General features: G+C 45.1%; 2 protein-coding genes across 9 annotated transcripts in view; one reads left to right on the top strand and one right to left on the bottom strand.

Moving 5' to 3' along the window:
* Positions 1-4,605, bottom strand: part of si:ch211-266k8.4 (carabin) — an 89,055-nt gene extending 84,450 nt beyond the window's left edge. For 5 of the 7 annotated variants that reach the window (XM_055649314.1, XM_055649316.1, XM_055649320.1 and 2 more), the window contains exon 1: positions 4,486-4,605. The gene's annotated coding sequence lies outside the window, so the exon portion shown is untranslated. The remainder of the gene's footprint in view (positions 1-4,485) is intronic. The other 2 variants (XM_055649319.1, XM_055649317.1) reach the window with 2 other exon arrangements.
* Positions 4,606-4,770: 165 nt separating this feature from the next.
* LOC129705646 (basic helix-loop-helix ARNT-like protein 1) overlaps positions 4,771-19,051 on the top strand; it is a 60,863-nt gene continuing 46,582 nt past the window's right edge. The window contains exon 1 of one of the 2 annotated variants that reach the window (XM_055649306.1): positions 4,771-4,895. The gene's annotated coding sequence lies outside the window, so the exon portion shown is untranslated. Of the gene's footprint in view, positions 4,896-14,448; positions 14,692-19,051 lie in introns of those variants that run through there. The other variant, XM_055649305.1, reaches the window with a different exon arrangement.

Raw genomic sequence — 19,051 nt, 5'->3', positions numbered from 1 at the left:
CCTATCTATTTTCTCCAGAGATGCTGCCTGACGTACTGAGTTACTCCAGCACTTTGTGTCTATCCCAGAGTAAGGTTACTTGGTAGCACCACCGGGAACGGAGCATGAAAGAGGTTATTGGTTCATGAGTCTGATAGCCATGGGGAACAAGCTGTTCTTATCTCTGGATGTCCTTGCTTTTAGGCGCCTACAACTCCCAGATAACAGGGAATGGCAGGGCGCAGGCACCCGTCGTGATATTTCCAGCCTTCAACGCACCATGAAGATAGATTGTATGGCAGGAAATTATGAGCCTGTGATGATGTGGGTAATATTCACCACTCTCTGCAGGTTCAGGTGGTCAGGTACAGAGCAGTTATACCAGGCTGAGAGCCCAAAATGTCACCCATTTCCTTTCTCCAGAGATGCTGCCTGACCCGCTGAGTTACTGCAGCTTGTTGTGTCTCTCTTAGGCTGAGGCATTCTGTCATAATACTTTCAACACGCCTATCTGTTGACGTTCAAAAGAATCCTCATGGACACATTGAACCCTCTTGGATAACTAAGAAAGTAATTACGCTGATGCACTTCCTTGATTACTGCATTAGTGTGAAAGGACCAGGTCAGATTGCTGGTGATCTGGAAGGCAAAACATTTGAAGCTATTCATCATCTCTACAGCAGCACCATTGACGAGGACAGTGTTGTGTTCAACTTCCCTAAGTCAACAACTAACACTTTCATCTTTCAGATGTTACGGGTAAAGTTGTTATACTGACACTGTGACACATGTTCCCAATCTCTTTCCTGTCCGTTACATTGCTGATGTTGATCCAGCTGATACGGTGGTATCATCAGTGAACTTAAAGATCAAGTTGGTGCTGTACTTGGCCCACACAGTCATGGGTGTACAGAGAGTAGAGACCGAGACTTGGCACATAATCCTGAACGATAGGAGAACAAGCACTCACATAGTGTCCTTCACAATCTTGGCATCCAAACCCCTTTAACAAATGTAACACAGGCCATATGCTTTTACTTCAACATAATCACGTGTAATATTAGAGGGGGTCAAACAATCAAACCAAGTTTAGATCTTCCTGTCAATGGAGTTCTTAATTAATCTGTGTTGAGATTACTTACAGAGCTCTGGAATTTATGTTTGTACTCATGAATCTTCACTCAAACAATCTTTCAGGTTATGCTTCACACCTTCGTTTTGTACACCTGAATGTGTTAAATATTTACAGCACTGTAAACAAGTAATTTGACTCAATATTCCAAGCTGCGTAAAAGCCTCTCCTCACGCCTCTTCATCAGTGTAATTGTCTTTTCCTTTCACAAACTTCCCCATAAATGTATCTTTGCTTGTCATCTCAACTACTTGTGAAAATCATTCTTATATTATCCTCTGGATAAAGATGTTTCCCATATATTAATTACCAGATTTATTACTGGGCCCCATTCTACAAGTTTAAACAGCTTTGTTGTAACTGTGGTAAACAGCTTCTACTCTCTCAAACCCTACCAAGCATAAAGATCCCCATCACATTCCGCACTTCCTTGTGGAACACCACTAGTCTCTGGCAGCCAACGAAAAAAAGTCTCCTTTATTCCCACTCTTTGCCTTCTGCCATTCAACCAATTTTCTATCCATGTTGGTGTCTCCCCTTTAATGCCTTACTGGATGTTTAGTTATATTTTTATATTAATGAACTCCAGTTATGTATTCCCCACAAGAGAAAACATTCTCTTTCTATCCATTCTGTCAATGCCTTTCTTTAAAGAGCTCATGTTTTCCCCTCACATTTCTGGTCCCATGCTTCTATACCTTTTGTATAATATCAGCACAAAAACTGCACATTCTAGTTCTGCTAAACCATGGTTAGTCTAGTGTAGTCTAACCATGGCTAGAATGCCTTCCCTACTTTTCTAATTTTCTGTGAAAATAAACTCAATCTCCAGTTGTTTTCCACCTACCTGTGCTGCATCTTTTAATTTATAACAAACTAGTTCTCGTAAATTAATCATTAACGCTATTATTTTATTCAAACACCTTTATTCTTCTCTTAAGTACCTCACATTATTCTGCATCTTATGCCCCTCTTTTAAAACTCTCATGTTCTTTTGCATATCAGAAACCACCAACCAGACATGTCCAATCTCAGCATTGCAGACTGCGTTCAAAACCATTGGGCTTCTATTCACTGATCCAATTGTATTAAACGCAGACACCCCTCTCAGTCTACTCTTCTTTCTGGCAAGTTTAAATGCAACAGATTCAGTACAAGTGGACCAGGTGGAAAATCGCCGAGCTTAAAGTAGTTCAGGTTCTTTTGCCCTTTAGTGCAAAGATGGTAGCGGGTAATTGAATGCATTTTAATAGCTACAATTTCCAGTATTTTAAGTGTGGACAAATGGTTCCATACATTTACAATATCTTAACTGAAAAGACCAACTGTTCTAGGATAAGTTCATTTACAAAGATATTCTGAAAGTTACTTAAAATCAGATATCCACAACATCCTTTTACCACAGTATTGTGCGGGATGGCTCTTTCAAAAAACACAAACAGTGAGTATTGTCTTAAAGGAACAAATCTGACTATGGCTGTGTTTGAAGTGGTAAGTAGCAAAATAGCAACTTTCTTATCTGTTCATGATCTATTTTGGGGTTAGAGACATGAGTAGGTTCGAGCAGGCTAGATCTATTTTCATTTGAGATTAGAAGAAAGAAGAGAGATCTTATTGAAACTTAAATGATTCTTATTTATTGATTCTTAATCGACAAAAATGCTGGAGAAACTCAGGGGGTGAGGCAGCATCTATGGAACGAAGGAAATAGGCAATGTTTCGGGTCAAGACCCTTCTTCAGACTGATGTGAGCGTGAGGAGGGGTGGGGAGAAGAAAGGAAGAGGCGGAGACAGTGGGCTGTGGGAGAGCTGGGAAGGGGAGGGGAAAGAGGGAGAAAGCAGGGACTACCTGAAATTGGAGAAGTTAATGTTCATACCGCTGGGTTATAAACTACCCAAGCAAAATATGAGGTTCTGCTCATCCAATTTACGGTGGGCCTTACTCTGGTTGATTCTTAGTAATTAGTTATTGTAAGTGGTGGATGCCATGAGAATGGTCCTCTTGCCTGAGGAGTCTAAGCAGGGGTCATAGTCCATGAATATGGCGAAGACCATTTAGTATTTGAGAAGTAGAAAAAAATCTTAATGCAGGGAATGGTAAATTTCTTAATGTTTTTTTCAAAGGGCACTTGGAGTCTCAGTTATGGGGTTCATTAAATATGGAGATGGAATGATTTCTGAATACTGAAGGGAATCAAGGAAGTTGAGGAAAGGATAGGAAATGAAGTTGAGGTGGAAGATCACAGATAACTACGCACACTCCTTATTCTTATGCAAGCCCAGTTCCAACAATTTGCTCAGCACCGATTTCAGTAACCAATTTTCCCGAGTCCCTATACAGTACTGCTTAAAATGATCAATTACAACTATTTCCAGGGTTACTTCCAGGACCTACAGTGAAAACTGATGTAAACTGGCCATGGGGTAGTGCCCCAGGGTCAGAGAAACAGTACTGAGAGCGTCACACTGTAGGAGGGGTAGAGCTGAGGGAGAGCCGCACAGTGGGAGGGGTAGTACTGAGGAAGCGCCGCACAGTGGGAGGGGTAGTACTCAGGGAGTGCTGCCGCACTTTTTAAAACAATTTTTGTTTATTATACAAATACTTTTTTTTCAAAAAATAAAAATAAACATAGTATTAACACAATCAAAGACTGCCTATGTTAACAGTTTACAAACAAACGATCATCCAATTAATATAACATCAATTTTATCAACAAAACACTCGACCTCCCACAGCGACCAGCATTCACGGAAGGCCTCCAGTCCCCATGAACACCGCGTGTTCCCTCTCCAGGGGCACGGACAAAGACCCGGAAAAGGGGCAGCAGTCAACCCCTGTGCTGCCGTCGACCACCCGCTGCCTGGACCCACAAATGGTCATCTTGGCCAGGCCCAGGAGCAGACAGACAGTTGCCCCTCCCAACCTTCCCCCCTCTGTACCGGATGCCCAAATATCAGGAGTGGGGGGCTAAAATGTAACCAAAACTTGAGGAACAGTCCCTTCAGATAGTCAAACAGGGACTGCAACCTCTCGCGCAGAAGTGACAGGTGGCTGTTGAGTCCGTGAACCGGCTCAAGTACCTGTTGCAGGCCACAGCCACACTCTCCATCCCAGGTCCCCGAGGGCGAGGAAGTGCAGAGTGTGCAGGAACAGCCTGTACAGTACGCGCCTCTCAGCGGTACTGAACGGCAGGCTGGGCGCTGCACTGTGGAAGGGGCGATGCTGAGGAGCGCCGCACTGTGGGAGGGGCGATGCTGAGGGAGCGCCGCACTGTGGAAGTGGCGATGCGCCGCAGAGGGGGAGCGCCGCACCGACTGTGGGAGGGGCGATGCTGAGGGAGCGCCGCAGAGGGGGAGCGCCTCGGCTTCCTTACCCTCACACCCGCCGGCTCCACAACTCCCGACACGACAAGAGGCAGGGACCGCAGCCCGTTGCCACGGCAACCAGCGCCCATGCGCCCACCGCTCGGTCTCGGCCCACCGGCGTATCAGAGGACGGCTTCCCCCCTCGCGCTCTGATAGGTGGGCGGCTGGCCTGTGATTGGTGCGCCTCTGACGAGGTGGGGGCTGCGATTGGCCGCAGAGCCACTCGGTGATTGGCTGGTGGTCAGGGCGGTCCGAGATTGGTCCCGGGGCGTGGCACGCGCAGAACCAGGTCAGCGGTTACGTCAGCAGTGGAAAGTAGGTGAGGGGAACCCTGCGCGGTGGCGGCAGAGATAGCGCCAGTGACAGGGGCAGCGACGGGCGAGCGGACGGCGGGGAACAGCGACAACGACAGAGCAAGGTGCAGCGGGGGGCAGGAGGGAGGGAGGGAGGCAGGCAGGCAGGCAGCGAGCCCCCGCCACGACAAGCGCCGAGAGCGAGCGGCAGCGCGGCCGATCGCCCTTAGCCCGCGGCGACCGGCACCCGCGCGGCTCCGACCACCGGGCTGTCACCCCCACCACCGGGCTGTCACTGCCCCTCCACCAGCCTGTCATCCCCAACGCCGGGCTGTCACCCCCTCCACCACAGGACTGTCACTGCACCTCCACCACAGGACTGTCACCCCCCTCCACCGGGCTGTCACCCCCTCCACCACAGGACTGCCACTGCACCGCCACCACACGCCTGTCACTGCCCCTCCACCACAGGACTGTCCCTGCCCCTCCACCACAGGACTGCCACCCTCCTCCACCGGGCTGTCACTGCCCCTCCACCAGCCTGTCATCCCCAACGCCGGGCTGTCACCCCCTCCACCACAGGACTGTCACTGCACCTCCACCACAGGACTGTCACCCCCCTCCCCACCCACCACCGGACTGTCACTGCCCCTCCACCACAGGCTGTCACTGCCCCTCCACCAGCCTGTCATCCCTCCACCGGGCTCTTCTTAACTCCCCCCCCCCCTCTCCCACCAAACGTTGGCACTGTCGTCGTCATCTTACCCCGACCCCCAGCACTATCGTCCGCACTACCGGGCTGTCATCTTTCCACCCTCCACCTACCCCTCCAGCCCCCCCCCCCCCCCCCCCCCCCCCCCCCCCGCTTCCACAACGTTGGTACTGCCATCGGAACCCTCAACCCACCCCTCGAGCTGTCATCCTTTACCCACCGCAACCCAACCCCCTGGCAGTCCTCTTCCCCACCCTTTGATTGTCATCCGTCCCTTCCCGTAACGCAGTCATCCCCACCCTGTTCAGCATCTTCCGAAAAGGCTAGTTGTTGACCCGCCTCCACCCCTCGCCGCTGCAAGGGGCTGGTTGACGACTTTGCCTTCTTCCCATTCCCTCCGTGCACCCTGCCTGACTCCTCTCATTACAGCACAGATGGACATGCCCTAGTGGTGATCCAAATCATAGATATTGTGTTTTTTCGCTCCCTCTCTCCCCCCTCTCTCTCTCCCCCTTTCTCTCCCTCCTCCTTCCCTCCTCCCTCCCTCTCCCGCTCCCTCTCCTCCTCTCTCTTCCCCCCTCTCTCTCTTCCCTTTGTGGCATTTTGAAGTTTAATCCCTTAACATCCTTGATCCTTGTCATTTGTATATCCTTGATTGTTATCACGCCACGATTGGTGGTTAGACTTTTAGCTGTTGAAGCTCTAAGCTTACTCATGTAAGCTTTTCTACTGTCTTGAGATGTAATTTGAAATCATGACCTTTAAGCAAAGTTTTGTCTACCTGTACTCGTATCGCTTTGTGTTTTCAATATCAACTAGTTGATAGTTACTTCTATGAAACTAGCATTTAATGTTAGATGTTCAGGAAGCATGTAAACACACATTGCTATTGTTGCAGATCTGAATCTTGGTTGGGCAGATGTGATTTTCTGAAATGTATGATGTTTGACAGGTCTGAATTTAAAACAACATACTGCTCGATGGTATTTTTTGAAATATTGTGCCTTTGACCTTTTGAGTGTTTAGCTTCCTTAGGCAGCAGGTATATTTCACTTGAAAGTCATTTACGTCTAATTGATCATGAATGGTAATTTTGTAAAAAGTTGGAGTTTATGAACAGTTGGTATCACAGTAATGCAGCTACTAGAGTAACTGTATCTCAGTATTTATTCATGTGTGTATATATTTATATTATGGTATATGGACACACTTGTCTGTTATGTAGTAAATGCCTACTATGTTCTGTGTGCTGAAGCAAAGCAAGAATGTCATTGTCCTATACAGGAACACATGACAATGACAATAAATTCACTTGAATTCATACCAGAGACATGATTCAAATCTGATTTTTGTGCGCTGCCTGTGTGGAGTTTGCACGTTCTCTCTATGATTATATGGGTTTCTCCAGGGTGCTCCAGTTCCGAATTGCAAACATGTGCGAATTGGTAGGTTAATTGGCCTCTGTAAATAAGCCCCGGTGTATCAATGAATGGTAATAACCAAGGGGGGAGAGGTCCATGTTTTTTGCCCAGCTTTATGCACGACTTGTTATCTCAGTGGTTATTACTCTAGAGGAACCAGGTCTTCGGTCTTCATGTTAAAATTCCCTATTTGCACCTACTCACTTATTATACCAGAGGCTATTCTGCCATACCGACTCCTCCCTACCGCTGAATCCATCTGCACTTCACTCTGCCATCTCACACTTCAAGTCATGCATAAAGCATCATAATCCAAGACCTTTCCTAGGCCGCAGTCATTCCTCTTTCTCCCCACTCCTGTTGGACAGAAGATACAGAGGCTTGAAAGTGTGCACCAGCAGACTCAGGAATAGCTTTTTCCCTTCTGTTATCAGACTTCTGAATGGCCCTTCTGCAACGTAGGGTACAATCCGATTCTACAACCTGCCTCATTGCTGACATTGGACTTTGCCTCTGGAACTGTTGTGGTCTAATGCTGAGAATTATATTCTGCATTTTGTAGTTTAGTTTGTTTAGAGATACCGTGTGGAAACAGGCCCTTCAGCCCACCAAGTTCGCACTGACCAATGATCACCCGTACATTAGTTCTACCCACACTAGGGACAATTTATAGAAGTTGATTAATCTACAACACTGCATGTCTTTGGAATGTGGGAGGAAACTGGAGCATCCGGAGGAAACCCACGCGATCACAGGGGGAATGTATAAACTCCGTACACGCAGCACCTGCAGTCGGGATCGAACCAGGGTCTCTGGCGCTATAAGGCTGCAACTCTACCGCTGTGCCACTGTGCCTTCCCTGTACTGTAGGGTGGGATAAGGTCACCTCTCCGCCCCCCATGCTCCAGGAAGCCCCTGCTTATCTAATATCTGCTTGTAATTCAAGATCTCCAGTCCTCGTGACACCCTTGTGAATGTGGTTTGTCCATTTTGCAGTGAAAATCAGTTGAATAACTGTTTCAAATTAATTCTCATTGCATACAGGGTGCACTGCTAACATCTGCCTTAGCATTTGGGTATATGCAATTACGTGACCATGTGAACTCTGAACACCATGGCTTAATTTTGTTTGAATTAATTTTACAGCTAAGCTGTAAGGAAGTGTGGCAGAAGATTTGTGCAAAATAGGATCTCTCAGTTCTAGGTACACTACCTGATCATTTTCTTTGCTGTTAGTAGAGGGAAACATGTTACCAAAGACCCGAGGAGAGACCCCATTTCTGCCATGAGACCATTTAAATTAATCAGAGAGGACCCTAGATAGACAGCTTGTGAAATAATGGCACTTCCTTGGTACTGTACTGGTTATTCATGCCTGGCTTAATTGTTCAAATAGGTTGTCTGGAGTTAAACCCAGACCCTTATGATCAGAAGAAGAATACTTTCCTCTGAACCAAGGCTGACACCTACTGCCAAGTTTATGAAATGTGAGTGAAATCTCAGGACACCAAATACAAATCGATATCTGTGATTGGTAAATCATAATCTAACACTAAATTCTAAACATTATGGGCTGTTTGCATTCCCTGATTCTTGGCTTGCAGAGGTTTTACCTTTCAGTTCTGGTTCTAATGTTACAGCAATATATCCATGGTTATAAAGGCTTTCCCTCGCAGCAACATAAATATAAGGCAATATCGTTGCTTTGTTGTAACTCGAATGAGACAATTTATTTTGGTTACTGTTTCTGACATTGTAAACAATGGGAAATTTACCTTTTAGTTAATAAATGTCAGGCAAAAATGGAAATGAATTGAGAGGGAGTAGGGCATGGGTTCTGTAGGCTGTGATTAATCTGTCCTTCATTGGTGAAGGCTGTGAAAAGCAGTACTGTGATGCTTACCTTCCTGAGAAACCAACTGAATTGTAGCAGCTTATCACCTCTTCCACCATCCAACAGTCTATATAAACTGGAGGGAATGGACAGATGACCTCTTGAGTCGAGATCTTTCTTCAGACTGATATCAGTTGTCTGACCTGCTGAGTTTCTCCAGCACTTTGTGTTTTGATCAAGACTTCAACATCGGCAGTTTCTTGTGGCACCAGTCAATACCAATAATATATCAACGTACATAGGACACTTGGCCCATCAAGCCTGCCCTGCCATTTATATCATGACTTATTGTAACCACATGTTTTGAGGGGGTGGTTCCTCGTTTTTAAACTGAGCTCCAATTTTAGATTCTCCCACGAGGAAATATAGTCTTCACTTCTACTCTGTTAAGACCACTTTTCTAATCTCCCATCAATGCAGGTAAAGCCTGTCCAAACTTGCCTCGTAGGACAAAATGTCTCTTTTAGGTATTAGCTTAGTAAACAATTTTTCAACTAAATTACTTAAATTAATGAACAAAATACAAACTACTGGTGAAACTCAATTGGCCAGGGAATGGACAGATGACATTTTGAGTCGGGATCCTCCTGCAGAATAACCTGAAGAAGGGTCCCGACCCAAAACAAAAATTTTCCTTTCTCTCCACATATGCTCTCCACATACACTGACTTCCTCCAACAATTTGCTTTTTGCTCAAGTTTGAAGCAGCTGCATTTTCTGGTAACTCCTAAATTCATTTACATCCTTCCTTAAGCAATGAGACCAACACTGTGCACAATAGTCCAGGTGTGGTTTCATTCACACCCCATATAACTGAAGCACAGCTAACCTACCTTTGTATTCAGTTCACCTAGCAATGCCCAATAATGTTTCTGTTAGTTTTCCTAATTGCTTGCTAAACCTGCGTACTTGTCTTTTGATAATTGGGCATAAGGACACCCGATCTTTCTGCCCTTTAGATGTTTGCTTGCTTATTTAGAATGGCACAGAGTGAGGCTGTATGACCCATCAGTTGCATGCTAGATCCCAGCAGGGCAATCCCATCAGTCCCAATCCGATGCCCATCAACTCCTTTCCTTTCCGCCTAGATATGAAAGGTAATGCACGGTAACCAGTTAACCTATCAATACAATTATGACTTATAAAAGACATTTAGACACATATATATATATATACAGGGAAGGTTTAGAGGGCCCTCGGACAAATTCAGGCAAATAGGACTAGCCCAATATGCGAACTTGGCCGGCATGGACAAGGTGGGCCAAAGGACCTATTTCCCTGCTGTGTAGCTCAATGACTCATTTCACCTAGCAACAATACTTACACCGTCTGGAGAGAAATGCCTCAATCTGAAGACTCTCTTCTGTGTTTTATAATTCTTCCATGACCTTGCCCCTCAATCTTCAGCCTTTAACGTTGTCTTTCTGTCCCTTCTCTTTTTAGGAAACTAAAATCCATCTCTGTCAATGGGTTTAATCACAGAAGTCACACCATACACTTCTGCAGTCAAATATGTTGTTAATGCTTCTGGGAACTGCCAGTGGGCTGTTTCACCTTATTAAAGGTGCCACATGAAATACAAGTAGTTGCTTGTCTGGACTGTGTAAGCTCAGTTCCATGTTCTTTAAGTGTGTCACTCTGAGACACTATGTGGAAAAATGGGATTCAATTGCTGAGAACCTACATTATAGAAAGACTTTTCATTCATCAGGTCTCGACAATGTTTGTGCTTCATTAGTGTTGCAGCCCACATAATTTCCTCTTAGGTTCTCAGGATATACAGTAAAATGTACAACACATGAACAGGCCCTTCAGCCCACAATGTCCCTGCTGAGCACGACGCCAAGTTAAACTAATCTCCTTTGCCTGCACACGATCCATATCCCTCCACTTCCCGTAACATACAAAGGGGCTGCTGAACATGCCAACCTTTGGTTTCATCTGAAGTCTCTGCTTTATTTCCAATTTCCTGAGAAAATGTACTTGGATAACGATATCAGAAGTAAGCCATCACTTAAAATGTCCGCAAGTTCTATTAGATTTATTAGTCATATGCAGAGAAGCAGGCCCTGACCCTTGAGTACTACTTTGCAATGATCCCATTTTATTCTCCACACATTCCCATCAACATCCCTCAGATTCAAAACTGGCTGTACTATGAAGTGGAGGACAGTTATGTCTCAGCAGTTGGAGAGATGGAATAAAAGATGCAAACTCAAGCTTAAAAATATATATTTTTCAAATCCGGAAGTTCTTCCAACTTAGATTGTCGCTTGGAACGTGCTGTGTGATGTTAAGAATCACACTTTCGGGTTGGAAGATTGAGATTTCAAGCAGCACTCCAAAGGCTTATGAATATTTATCCAGATTGTCAGTTCCAGTGCAGTACCAAGAGAATACTGCACTATAGGTTGCTATCTTACGGTTGAGAGTTGGAAATGGAGGCTTCCTATAAAGAAGACTTTCATGTTGTCCATGCCTGCATTGTTAAAGCTGTTTGTGGAAGCTTGTTAGGCAGAATTGACTACTGCACTTCCTACTGTACATCATAAGGTGACTAACTTCAAAAACATGTAAGTGGCTGCAAAAGACTTTGAGATGTTCTGATATCACTAATGAAAGTGAAGAGTTCTACAAGTGGGGAAATGGTAGTAACTGGTTTATCATGTTCTAGATGCCCTGTAGATGCCCAGGCCAACTTGAGGTGCTCCATGGCTCCTATTTAAGATGATGCTGCTCAGTTTTTATTAAATATTTACTTTACTGTACCAATCTATGGATTTTGATATGGATCTAATAGATTCTGCTATTTACCCAGTAGTGCTTTTAGATGAAGTTCACAGAAGGTAGAACAGAGGATACCAGTCAGGCACCCATTGGAATAGTTAATTCTGATGGAAACAAAGTCAGCTATGAGAGTCCTGGCTGCAGTGGTGCAGAGGTGGAGTTGAGTGATGCGCATGGGTGGATATAGGCAGTCTCGATGAAGGTGCACACAAGAGGTCTGAAACAGTTCTATCTCCAAAAGACAGTAAGATGCGAAAAGTCAGGGATGGAGTCTCTTTTAGGGAAGAAACTTTGTGACATACAATATTTTACCAAACGATTGTCACACTGTTGTTTGCGTGAGCTAACAATGAGCTAATTTGCTTCTGAATTTGTAAGTAAAATATATTTAATCATTGCTTATAAAGTTCTTTGGCCAATATTGAACAGTTGTTTAAGACGGGACTGCAGATACTGGAAAAATCGAAGGTAGACAAAAATGCCGGAGAAACTCAGCGGGTGAGGCAGCATCTATGGAGCGAAGGAATAGGTCACATTTCGGGTCGAGACCCTTCTTCAGACTGATGAGGAGGTGGGGAAGCAGGGAGAAGAAAGGAAGCGGAGACGACGAGTTGATCTCTACAAGACTGAGGCCAGGCGCCAACTCTCAGACACCTCTTCCTACTTATCCTTGAACCATGACCCCACAGACGAGCACTAGGCCATTATCTCAAACTTCATCACTTTCGGCTCCCTGTCCTCCCAAGCCTCCAACCTCATCGTTTCCCAGCCCCGCACATCCCAATTTTACCTTCTCCCCAACATCCACAAACCTGACTGTCCTGGCAGACCCATTGTTTCTGCTTGTTCGTGTCCCACTGAACTTATTTCTACATACCTCGACTCCATCCTATCCCCCTTCTGGTTAAATTCCTCCCTACCTATGTCCAAGACACCTCACATGCTCTTCATCTCCTCCATAACTTTCGTTTTCCAGGCCCCCATTCCCTCATCTTCACCATGGATGTCCAGTCACTCTACACCTCCATCCCCCACTAGGAGGGTCTTAAAGCCCTCTGTTTCTTCCTCGACTGCAGAACCAACCAATCCCTGTCTACCGATACTCTCCTCCACCTTGCGGAGTTGGTCCTTACCCTCAACAACTTTTCATTTGACCCCTCCCATTTCCTCCAAATCCAAGGCATAGCACGTACATGGGCCCCAGTAGGGTACGTCGAACAATCCTTGAGTCCCCAAACTCTACCTCCGCTACATCGATGACTGCGTTGGGGCTACCTCTTGCACCCATGCAGAACTCACTGACTTCATCCATTTCACCACTAACTTCCATCCGGCACTTAAATTCATCTCCCTACCGACATCTCCCCTACCGTTTCTAGCACTCACTATCTCCATCGCAGGTAACATCTGGACCTCACTATCTCCATCGCAGGTGACTGCTGACCGACATCGACCATAAACCCACTGACTCCCATGGCTATCTGGACTACACTTCTTCCCATCCTGCTTCCTCTATCCCCTACTCCAATTCCTCCGTCTATGCCGCATCTGCACCCAGGATGAGGTGTTCCAAACCAGGGCATCAGAGATGTCCTCATTCTTTAGGGAATGGGGTTCCCCTTTTCAACTATAGATGAGGCTCTCACCAGGGTCTCTTCTATACCCCATGACTCTGCTCTCACTCCCCATCCCCCCACTCGTAACAAGGGCAGAGTCCCCCTTGTCCTCACCTTCCACCAGGAATGAACTGATCCTGCACCTTCTGTATTATTCCTAGAAATACCTGCCATTTTGTTTCATTGTTATATCTCTGCCAGTCAACTTTGGCCAGCTCCTCCCTTATGGCCCCATAGTCCCCTTTATTCAACTGTTACACTGACACCTCCGATATACTCTTCTCCCTCTCCAATTGGTCACTACCTCTTAATGGCTCATTAACCTCGAGGTCCTTTAACAAATCCAGTTCATTACATAACACTAACCAGAATTGCCTTCTCCCTGGTTTGCTCCAATACAAGCTGTTCCAAGAATCCATCACGAAGGCACCCTACAAAGTCCCTTTCTTGGGGTCCAGTACCAACCTGATTTTCCCAGTCTACCTGCATGTTGAAATCTCCCATAACAACCACAGCATTACTTTTGCTACATGACAATTTGAACTCCTGGTTCAACTTGCGCCCTATGTCCAGGCTACTGTTTGGGGGCCTGTAGATTAGTTCCATTGGGTCTTTTTACTCTTAAAATTCCTTAGTTCTATCCATACTAACTCCACACCTCCTGTTTCAATGTCATCCCTTGCAAGGGACTGAATTTCATTCCTCACCAACAGAGCAACCCGACCCCCTCTGCCCACCTGTCTGTCTTTTCAATAGGAAGTATACCCTTGAATATTCAGTTCCCAACCCTGGCCCTCTTGCAGCCACGTCTCAGTACTTCCCACAACATCGTACTTTGCCAGTTTCTAACTGAGCCTCAGGCTTGTCCACTTTATTCCTTATACTTTGGTTATACTTCGCGCATTCATATACAGCACTTTGACCTCCGTATTCACTTCCCCCCTCAAACCGCTCGCAATTGGCCCTGACCTTCCTCTGTTGTCCCTTCTCGAGCCCCCCCCCCCCCACTATTTAGTTTAAACCCACACGTGTAGCCCTAGCAAACCTGCCTGCCAGAATGTCGGTCCCCCTCCAGTTAAGGTGTAACCCGTCCCTATTGTATATAGTGCAAATAACAAATAATAATAGTCTATTGCTGTTCAGAGCTCATAGCTTATTTGTTGTGTTTAATAGCCTGATGGCTGTGGGGAAGAAGCTGAACACAAGCTTGTCTGTTAAAAGCTATTGCCTTATCAAGAGTTAACTCAGCAGTGGCTGTGTGGTGATACCACTTCCTTCCTGTGAAGCTGATTCATCTGACCTACTTTATGGTTTGACCCTGATTTGTGTTTTTGGCAAAGACTCTCGTTCAACCACGCAATTATCTAAGGCTGTATCTGACTGTGGAGAGATGCAAAAACAAGATTTGCTATGTGAATTCTCATTGGCACATTTCAAATTGACAGAAGAGTTTTGTTGCTTTGCAGACTGGTTGAGTTGCTGACCTGGAAGGTGAGTGACATTTAACATAAACTGCAGTGTTTCCAAGCAGTGCACATGGCAAATGCTCAGATTTCACAAGGGAAGTTAATGAGGAAGTGGCCTAGATGGCATTTGTTCAAATGGCCCCAAATGTATCTTGGCAACAGGTTTGGCTGTGACAACTGGCTAATTTTTTTTTCTTTCCTTGATTCTTCCTAAATATGTTGTGAAATAAGCAGTGTCTATTTTAGATGCAAGCAGCTTAAGTTGGAGCTTTTAATAGATACGCTACAGCCGTACTTAAAGCTACCAAAGCTGTCTCCGCAAAATCTTCTAAGTTCACAGGAATGATAAGCGAGCTGATGACAGTATCTTCTCTCGGGCCAACATCTCCATGTTGAGGCCCTTTATATACTCGTTTGGCTACATTGGGCAAACCAAGTAATTTGCATGCTCGACACCACATTTAAACCAATTTCTTCTAAGCTTTGCAAGTCATGGGAAGTGATTCCAGGTGGACAGAGGAAATGATTCAAGGATGTGCTCATGCTGCCTTGAGGAAATGCAAAATCCTCACTGATAAAAGACAACAATTACTGGAGTAACATGGTCAGACAACATGTGTAGGAAGGAACTGCAAAAGCTAGTTTCACAGAAACTAGGCACAAAAAGTTGGAGTAAGCAGCATCCCTAGAGAAAAGGAATGTTTTGGGTTGAGACCCTTCAGACGACATCGCTGGAAAACATGGATGGGTGACATTTCGGGTCTGGCCCTTCTTCAGACTAGGATTGTCGCCTATGGTTGCTTGGTGCTGTAAGAAGGTTTTGTCCTTCAATCACATATAGATTAGTCTTGAGGTTTATTGTCACTAGACCAGTAATCCAGTGGTGTAGGCAAATAGTCCTGATGTCCAAGTATGGTAGTTTGGGAATACAAGTTCTGTTGTAAAAAATCACTGAAACCCTATCAGATCGTTGTTGAGAGTGGAAGAGCTATTTCACGGATGCTCTTTTGGAAAGAAACCTGGCTTCCTTAATAAAAAATAGAAAAGGTTGGAAATCCTCAACCAGTCAGGCTGCATCTGTAGAGAGAGAAATTAGGTTAATGTTTTGGGGCAATTGTTTTTTTAAATACATACAGTGTAAAGTTAGCATGTTTTATATTGAAGAGGAGGAGCAGTGAAAACAAAGGGAATGTTGTCTTGCAGCAGCTTGCTGTGCAACTGCAGCAAATGCAACCTTTGTCCTATATCTAGGAGCCCAAATGCACCTTCAAAGTGAAGCAGCAATTCACTTGCATTTCCAATGCAATTTATTGCATTCGCTGCTCACCATGTGAACATTGTCAAAACAGTTAAAATCATTTGCTTCTTTTCAAGAGAATCTGGATTAGAAGATAGGAACAAAATTGAGTATACCTGGGGAAAGGAAATGTGGCAGTATTCATTTAATATTTTAATGTTTAAAAACAAAGTGCTGACAGAACTCAGGGCATCAGGCAGCATCTACGAAGGGATTAGACGGATGGCGTTTCAGTACGGAGAAGGATCCCGACCCGAAACGTCATCTGTCCATTCCCACTATAAATGCTGCCTGACCTGCTGTGTTCCCTCAGCACTTCGTGTTTGCTCAAGATTCCAGCATCTGTAGTTCCAGCATCTGTAGTAATGCAGGTCACCGTTTAATGTATTGCCTGTATCACTTGCCTTGATTAAATACAAATAAACTGAAGAAGTAAACAACGCTTGCTGTTAGAAATCAAACACCTTTGCTAGAGCTTGCTGAGTATACATTTGCAACCACGTTTCAACAGTAACATTTTTTTTTCATGAAATGGCTTAATTGGCTGCAGAATACTTTGAGAGATTCTGAGCTTGTGAAAGATGCTATAGGAAAGCAAGTGTGTCATTCCACCCTCTAAGGCGGGCATAGAAGGAAGGGAAGAAACGATGATAATATCTTCATGCGAATTAATTGGAAATTTTTTCTGAAAACTAGCTGAACACCAGAATCATGGAGCAACAAGAAACTGCAGGTGCTGGAATCTTGAGTAAAATACAAGATGCTGGAGAAACCGAATAGGTCTTTGGAGGCAAAGGAAAGACAATTTTGTGGGTCGGGCCCCTCCTTCAGTCTTCAGTCAACCTGAAGCAATGTCTGTCCACTTCCTCCAAAGATGATGCCTAACTAGAATCATACTATTTAACCAGTACCGAGCTAACCATTCAGCCCATTCTTCCATAGTTTGTCTGGGTTTTTGTTTGTGTGTGCTTTTAGATACATAGATACATAGAAAATAGGTGCAGGAGTAGGCCATTCGGCCCTTCGAGCCTGCACCGCCATTCAATATGATCATGGCTGATCATCCAACTCGGTATCCCGCATCTGCCTTCTCTCCCTACCCCCCGATCCCTTTAGCAACAAGGGCCACATCTAACTCCCTCTTAAATATAGCCAATGAACTGGCCTCAACTACCCTCTGTGGCAGAGAGTTCCAGAGATTCACCACTCTCTGTGTGAAAAATGTTTTTTTCATCTCGGTCTTAAAGGATTTCCCCCTTATCCTTAAGCTGTGACCCCTTGTCCTGGACTTCCCCAACATCGGGAACAATCTTCCTGCATCTAGCCTGCCCAACCCCTTAAGAATTTTATAAGTTTCTATAAGATCCCCCCTCAATCTCCTAAATTCTAGTGAGTCTATCCAGTCTTTCTTCATATGAAAGTCCTGACATCCCAGGGATCAGTCTGGTGAGCCTTCTCTGCACTCCCTCTATGGCAATAATGTCCTTCCTTCGATTTGGAGACCAAAACTGTACGCAATACTCCAGGTGTGGTCTCACCAAGACCCTGTACAACTGCAGTAGAACCTCCCTGCTCCTATACTCAAATCATTTTGCTATGAATGCGAACATACCATTCGCTTTCTTCACTGCCTGCTGCACCTGCATGCCTACTTTCAATGACTGGTGTACCATGACACCCAGGTCTCGTTGCATCTCCCCTTTTCCTAATCAGCCACCATTTAGATAATAGTCTACTTTCCTGTTTTTGCCACCAAAGCGGATAACCTCACATTTATCCACATTATACTGCATCTGCCATACATTTGCCCACTCACCCAGCCTATCTAAGTCACCTTGCAGCCTCCTAGCATCCTCCTCACAGCTAACACTGCCCCCCAGCTTAGTGTCATCCGCAAACTTGGAGATGTTGCATTCAATTCCCTCGTCCAAATCATTAATATATATTGTAAATAGCTGGGGTCCCAGCACTGAGCCTTGCGGTACCCCACTAGTCACTGCCTGCCATTGTGAAAAGGACCCGTTTACTCCTACTCTTTGCTTCCCGTTTGCCAGCCAGTTCTCTATCCACATCAATTCTGAACCCCCAATACCGTGTGTTTGTATACTAATCTCTTATGTGGGACCTTGTCGAAAGCCTTCTGAAAGTCCAGAAACAACACATCCACTGGTTCTCCCCTATCCACTCTACTAATTACATCCTCGAAAAATTCTATAAGATTCGTCAGACATGATTTACCTTTCGTAAATCCATGCTGACTTTGTCCAATGATTTCACCACTTTCCAAATGTGCTGCTATCCCATCTTTAATAACTGACTAGCAGTTTCCCCACTACCGATGTTAGACTAACTGGTCTGTAATTCCCCGTTTTCTCTCTCCCTCCCTTTTTAAAAAGTGGGGTTACATTAGCTACCCTCCAATCCTCAGGAACTACTCCAGAATCTAAAGAGTTTTGAAAAATTATCACTAATGCATCCACTATTTCTGGAGCTATTTCCTTAAGTACTCTGGGATGCAGCCTATCTGGCCCTGGGGATTTATCGGCCTTTATTCCATTTGATTTACCCAACACCACTTCCCGACTAACCTGGATTTCACTCAGTTCCTCCATCTCCTTTGACCCCCGCGGTCCCCTGCTATTTCCGGCAGATTATTTATGTCTTCCTTAGTGAAGACGGAACCAAAGTAGTTATTCAATTGGTCCGCCATATCCTTGTTCCCCATGATCAATTCACCTGTTTGTTTTACATCTTCTCTGAAGCATTGTCGGAAATGCACATTTCGCACCACATTTCAGCAAGTTAGGCAGCTTCTCTGTATGCTGCCTGACGCATCGAGTTACTCCAGAGCTTTGTGCCCTTTTGTGTAAATCAGCATCCGCAGTCCCTTGTTTCTGCAGTTAGGTATTGCCTGGAGATGGCTTTGGACTATGAGTTTGTGCTGAACCGATTTTCATCATTCACCTTTGCAGGAGATGGAACAGATGGAACCTGCTTGATTGTTGTAAGCGAGGCTGGGTATCAGGAGTGTGTTTGTGTGCAGTCTATTGGTGGATGTTGGGGTAGAAATCAATACATAAATGTGATC

The sequence above is a fragment of the Leucoraja erinacea genome, chromosome 18 (assembly GCF_028641065.1).
Source record: "Leucoraja erinacea ecotype New England chromosome 18, Leri_hhj_1, whole genome shotgun sequence".
Taxonomy (NCBI): Eukaryota; Metazoa; Chordata; class Chondrichthyes; order Rajiformes; family Rajidae; genus Leucoraja; species Leucoraja erinaceus.
This window is presented reverse-complemented; position numbering and strand designations above follow the sequence as displayed.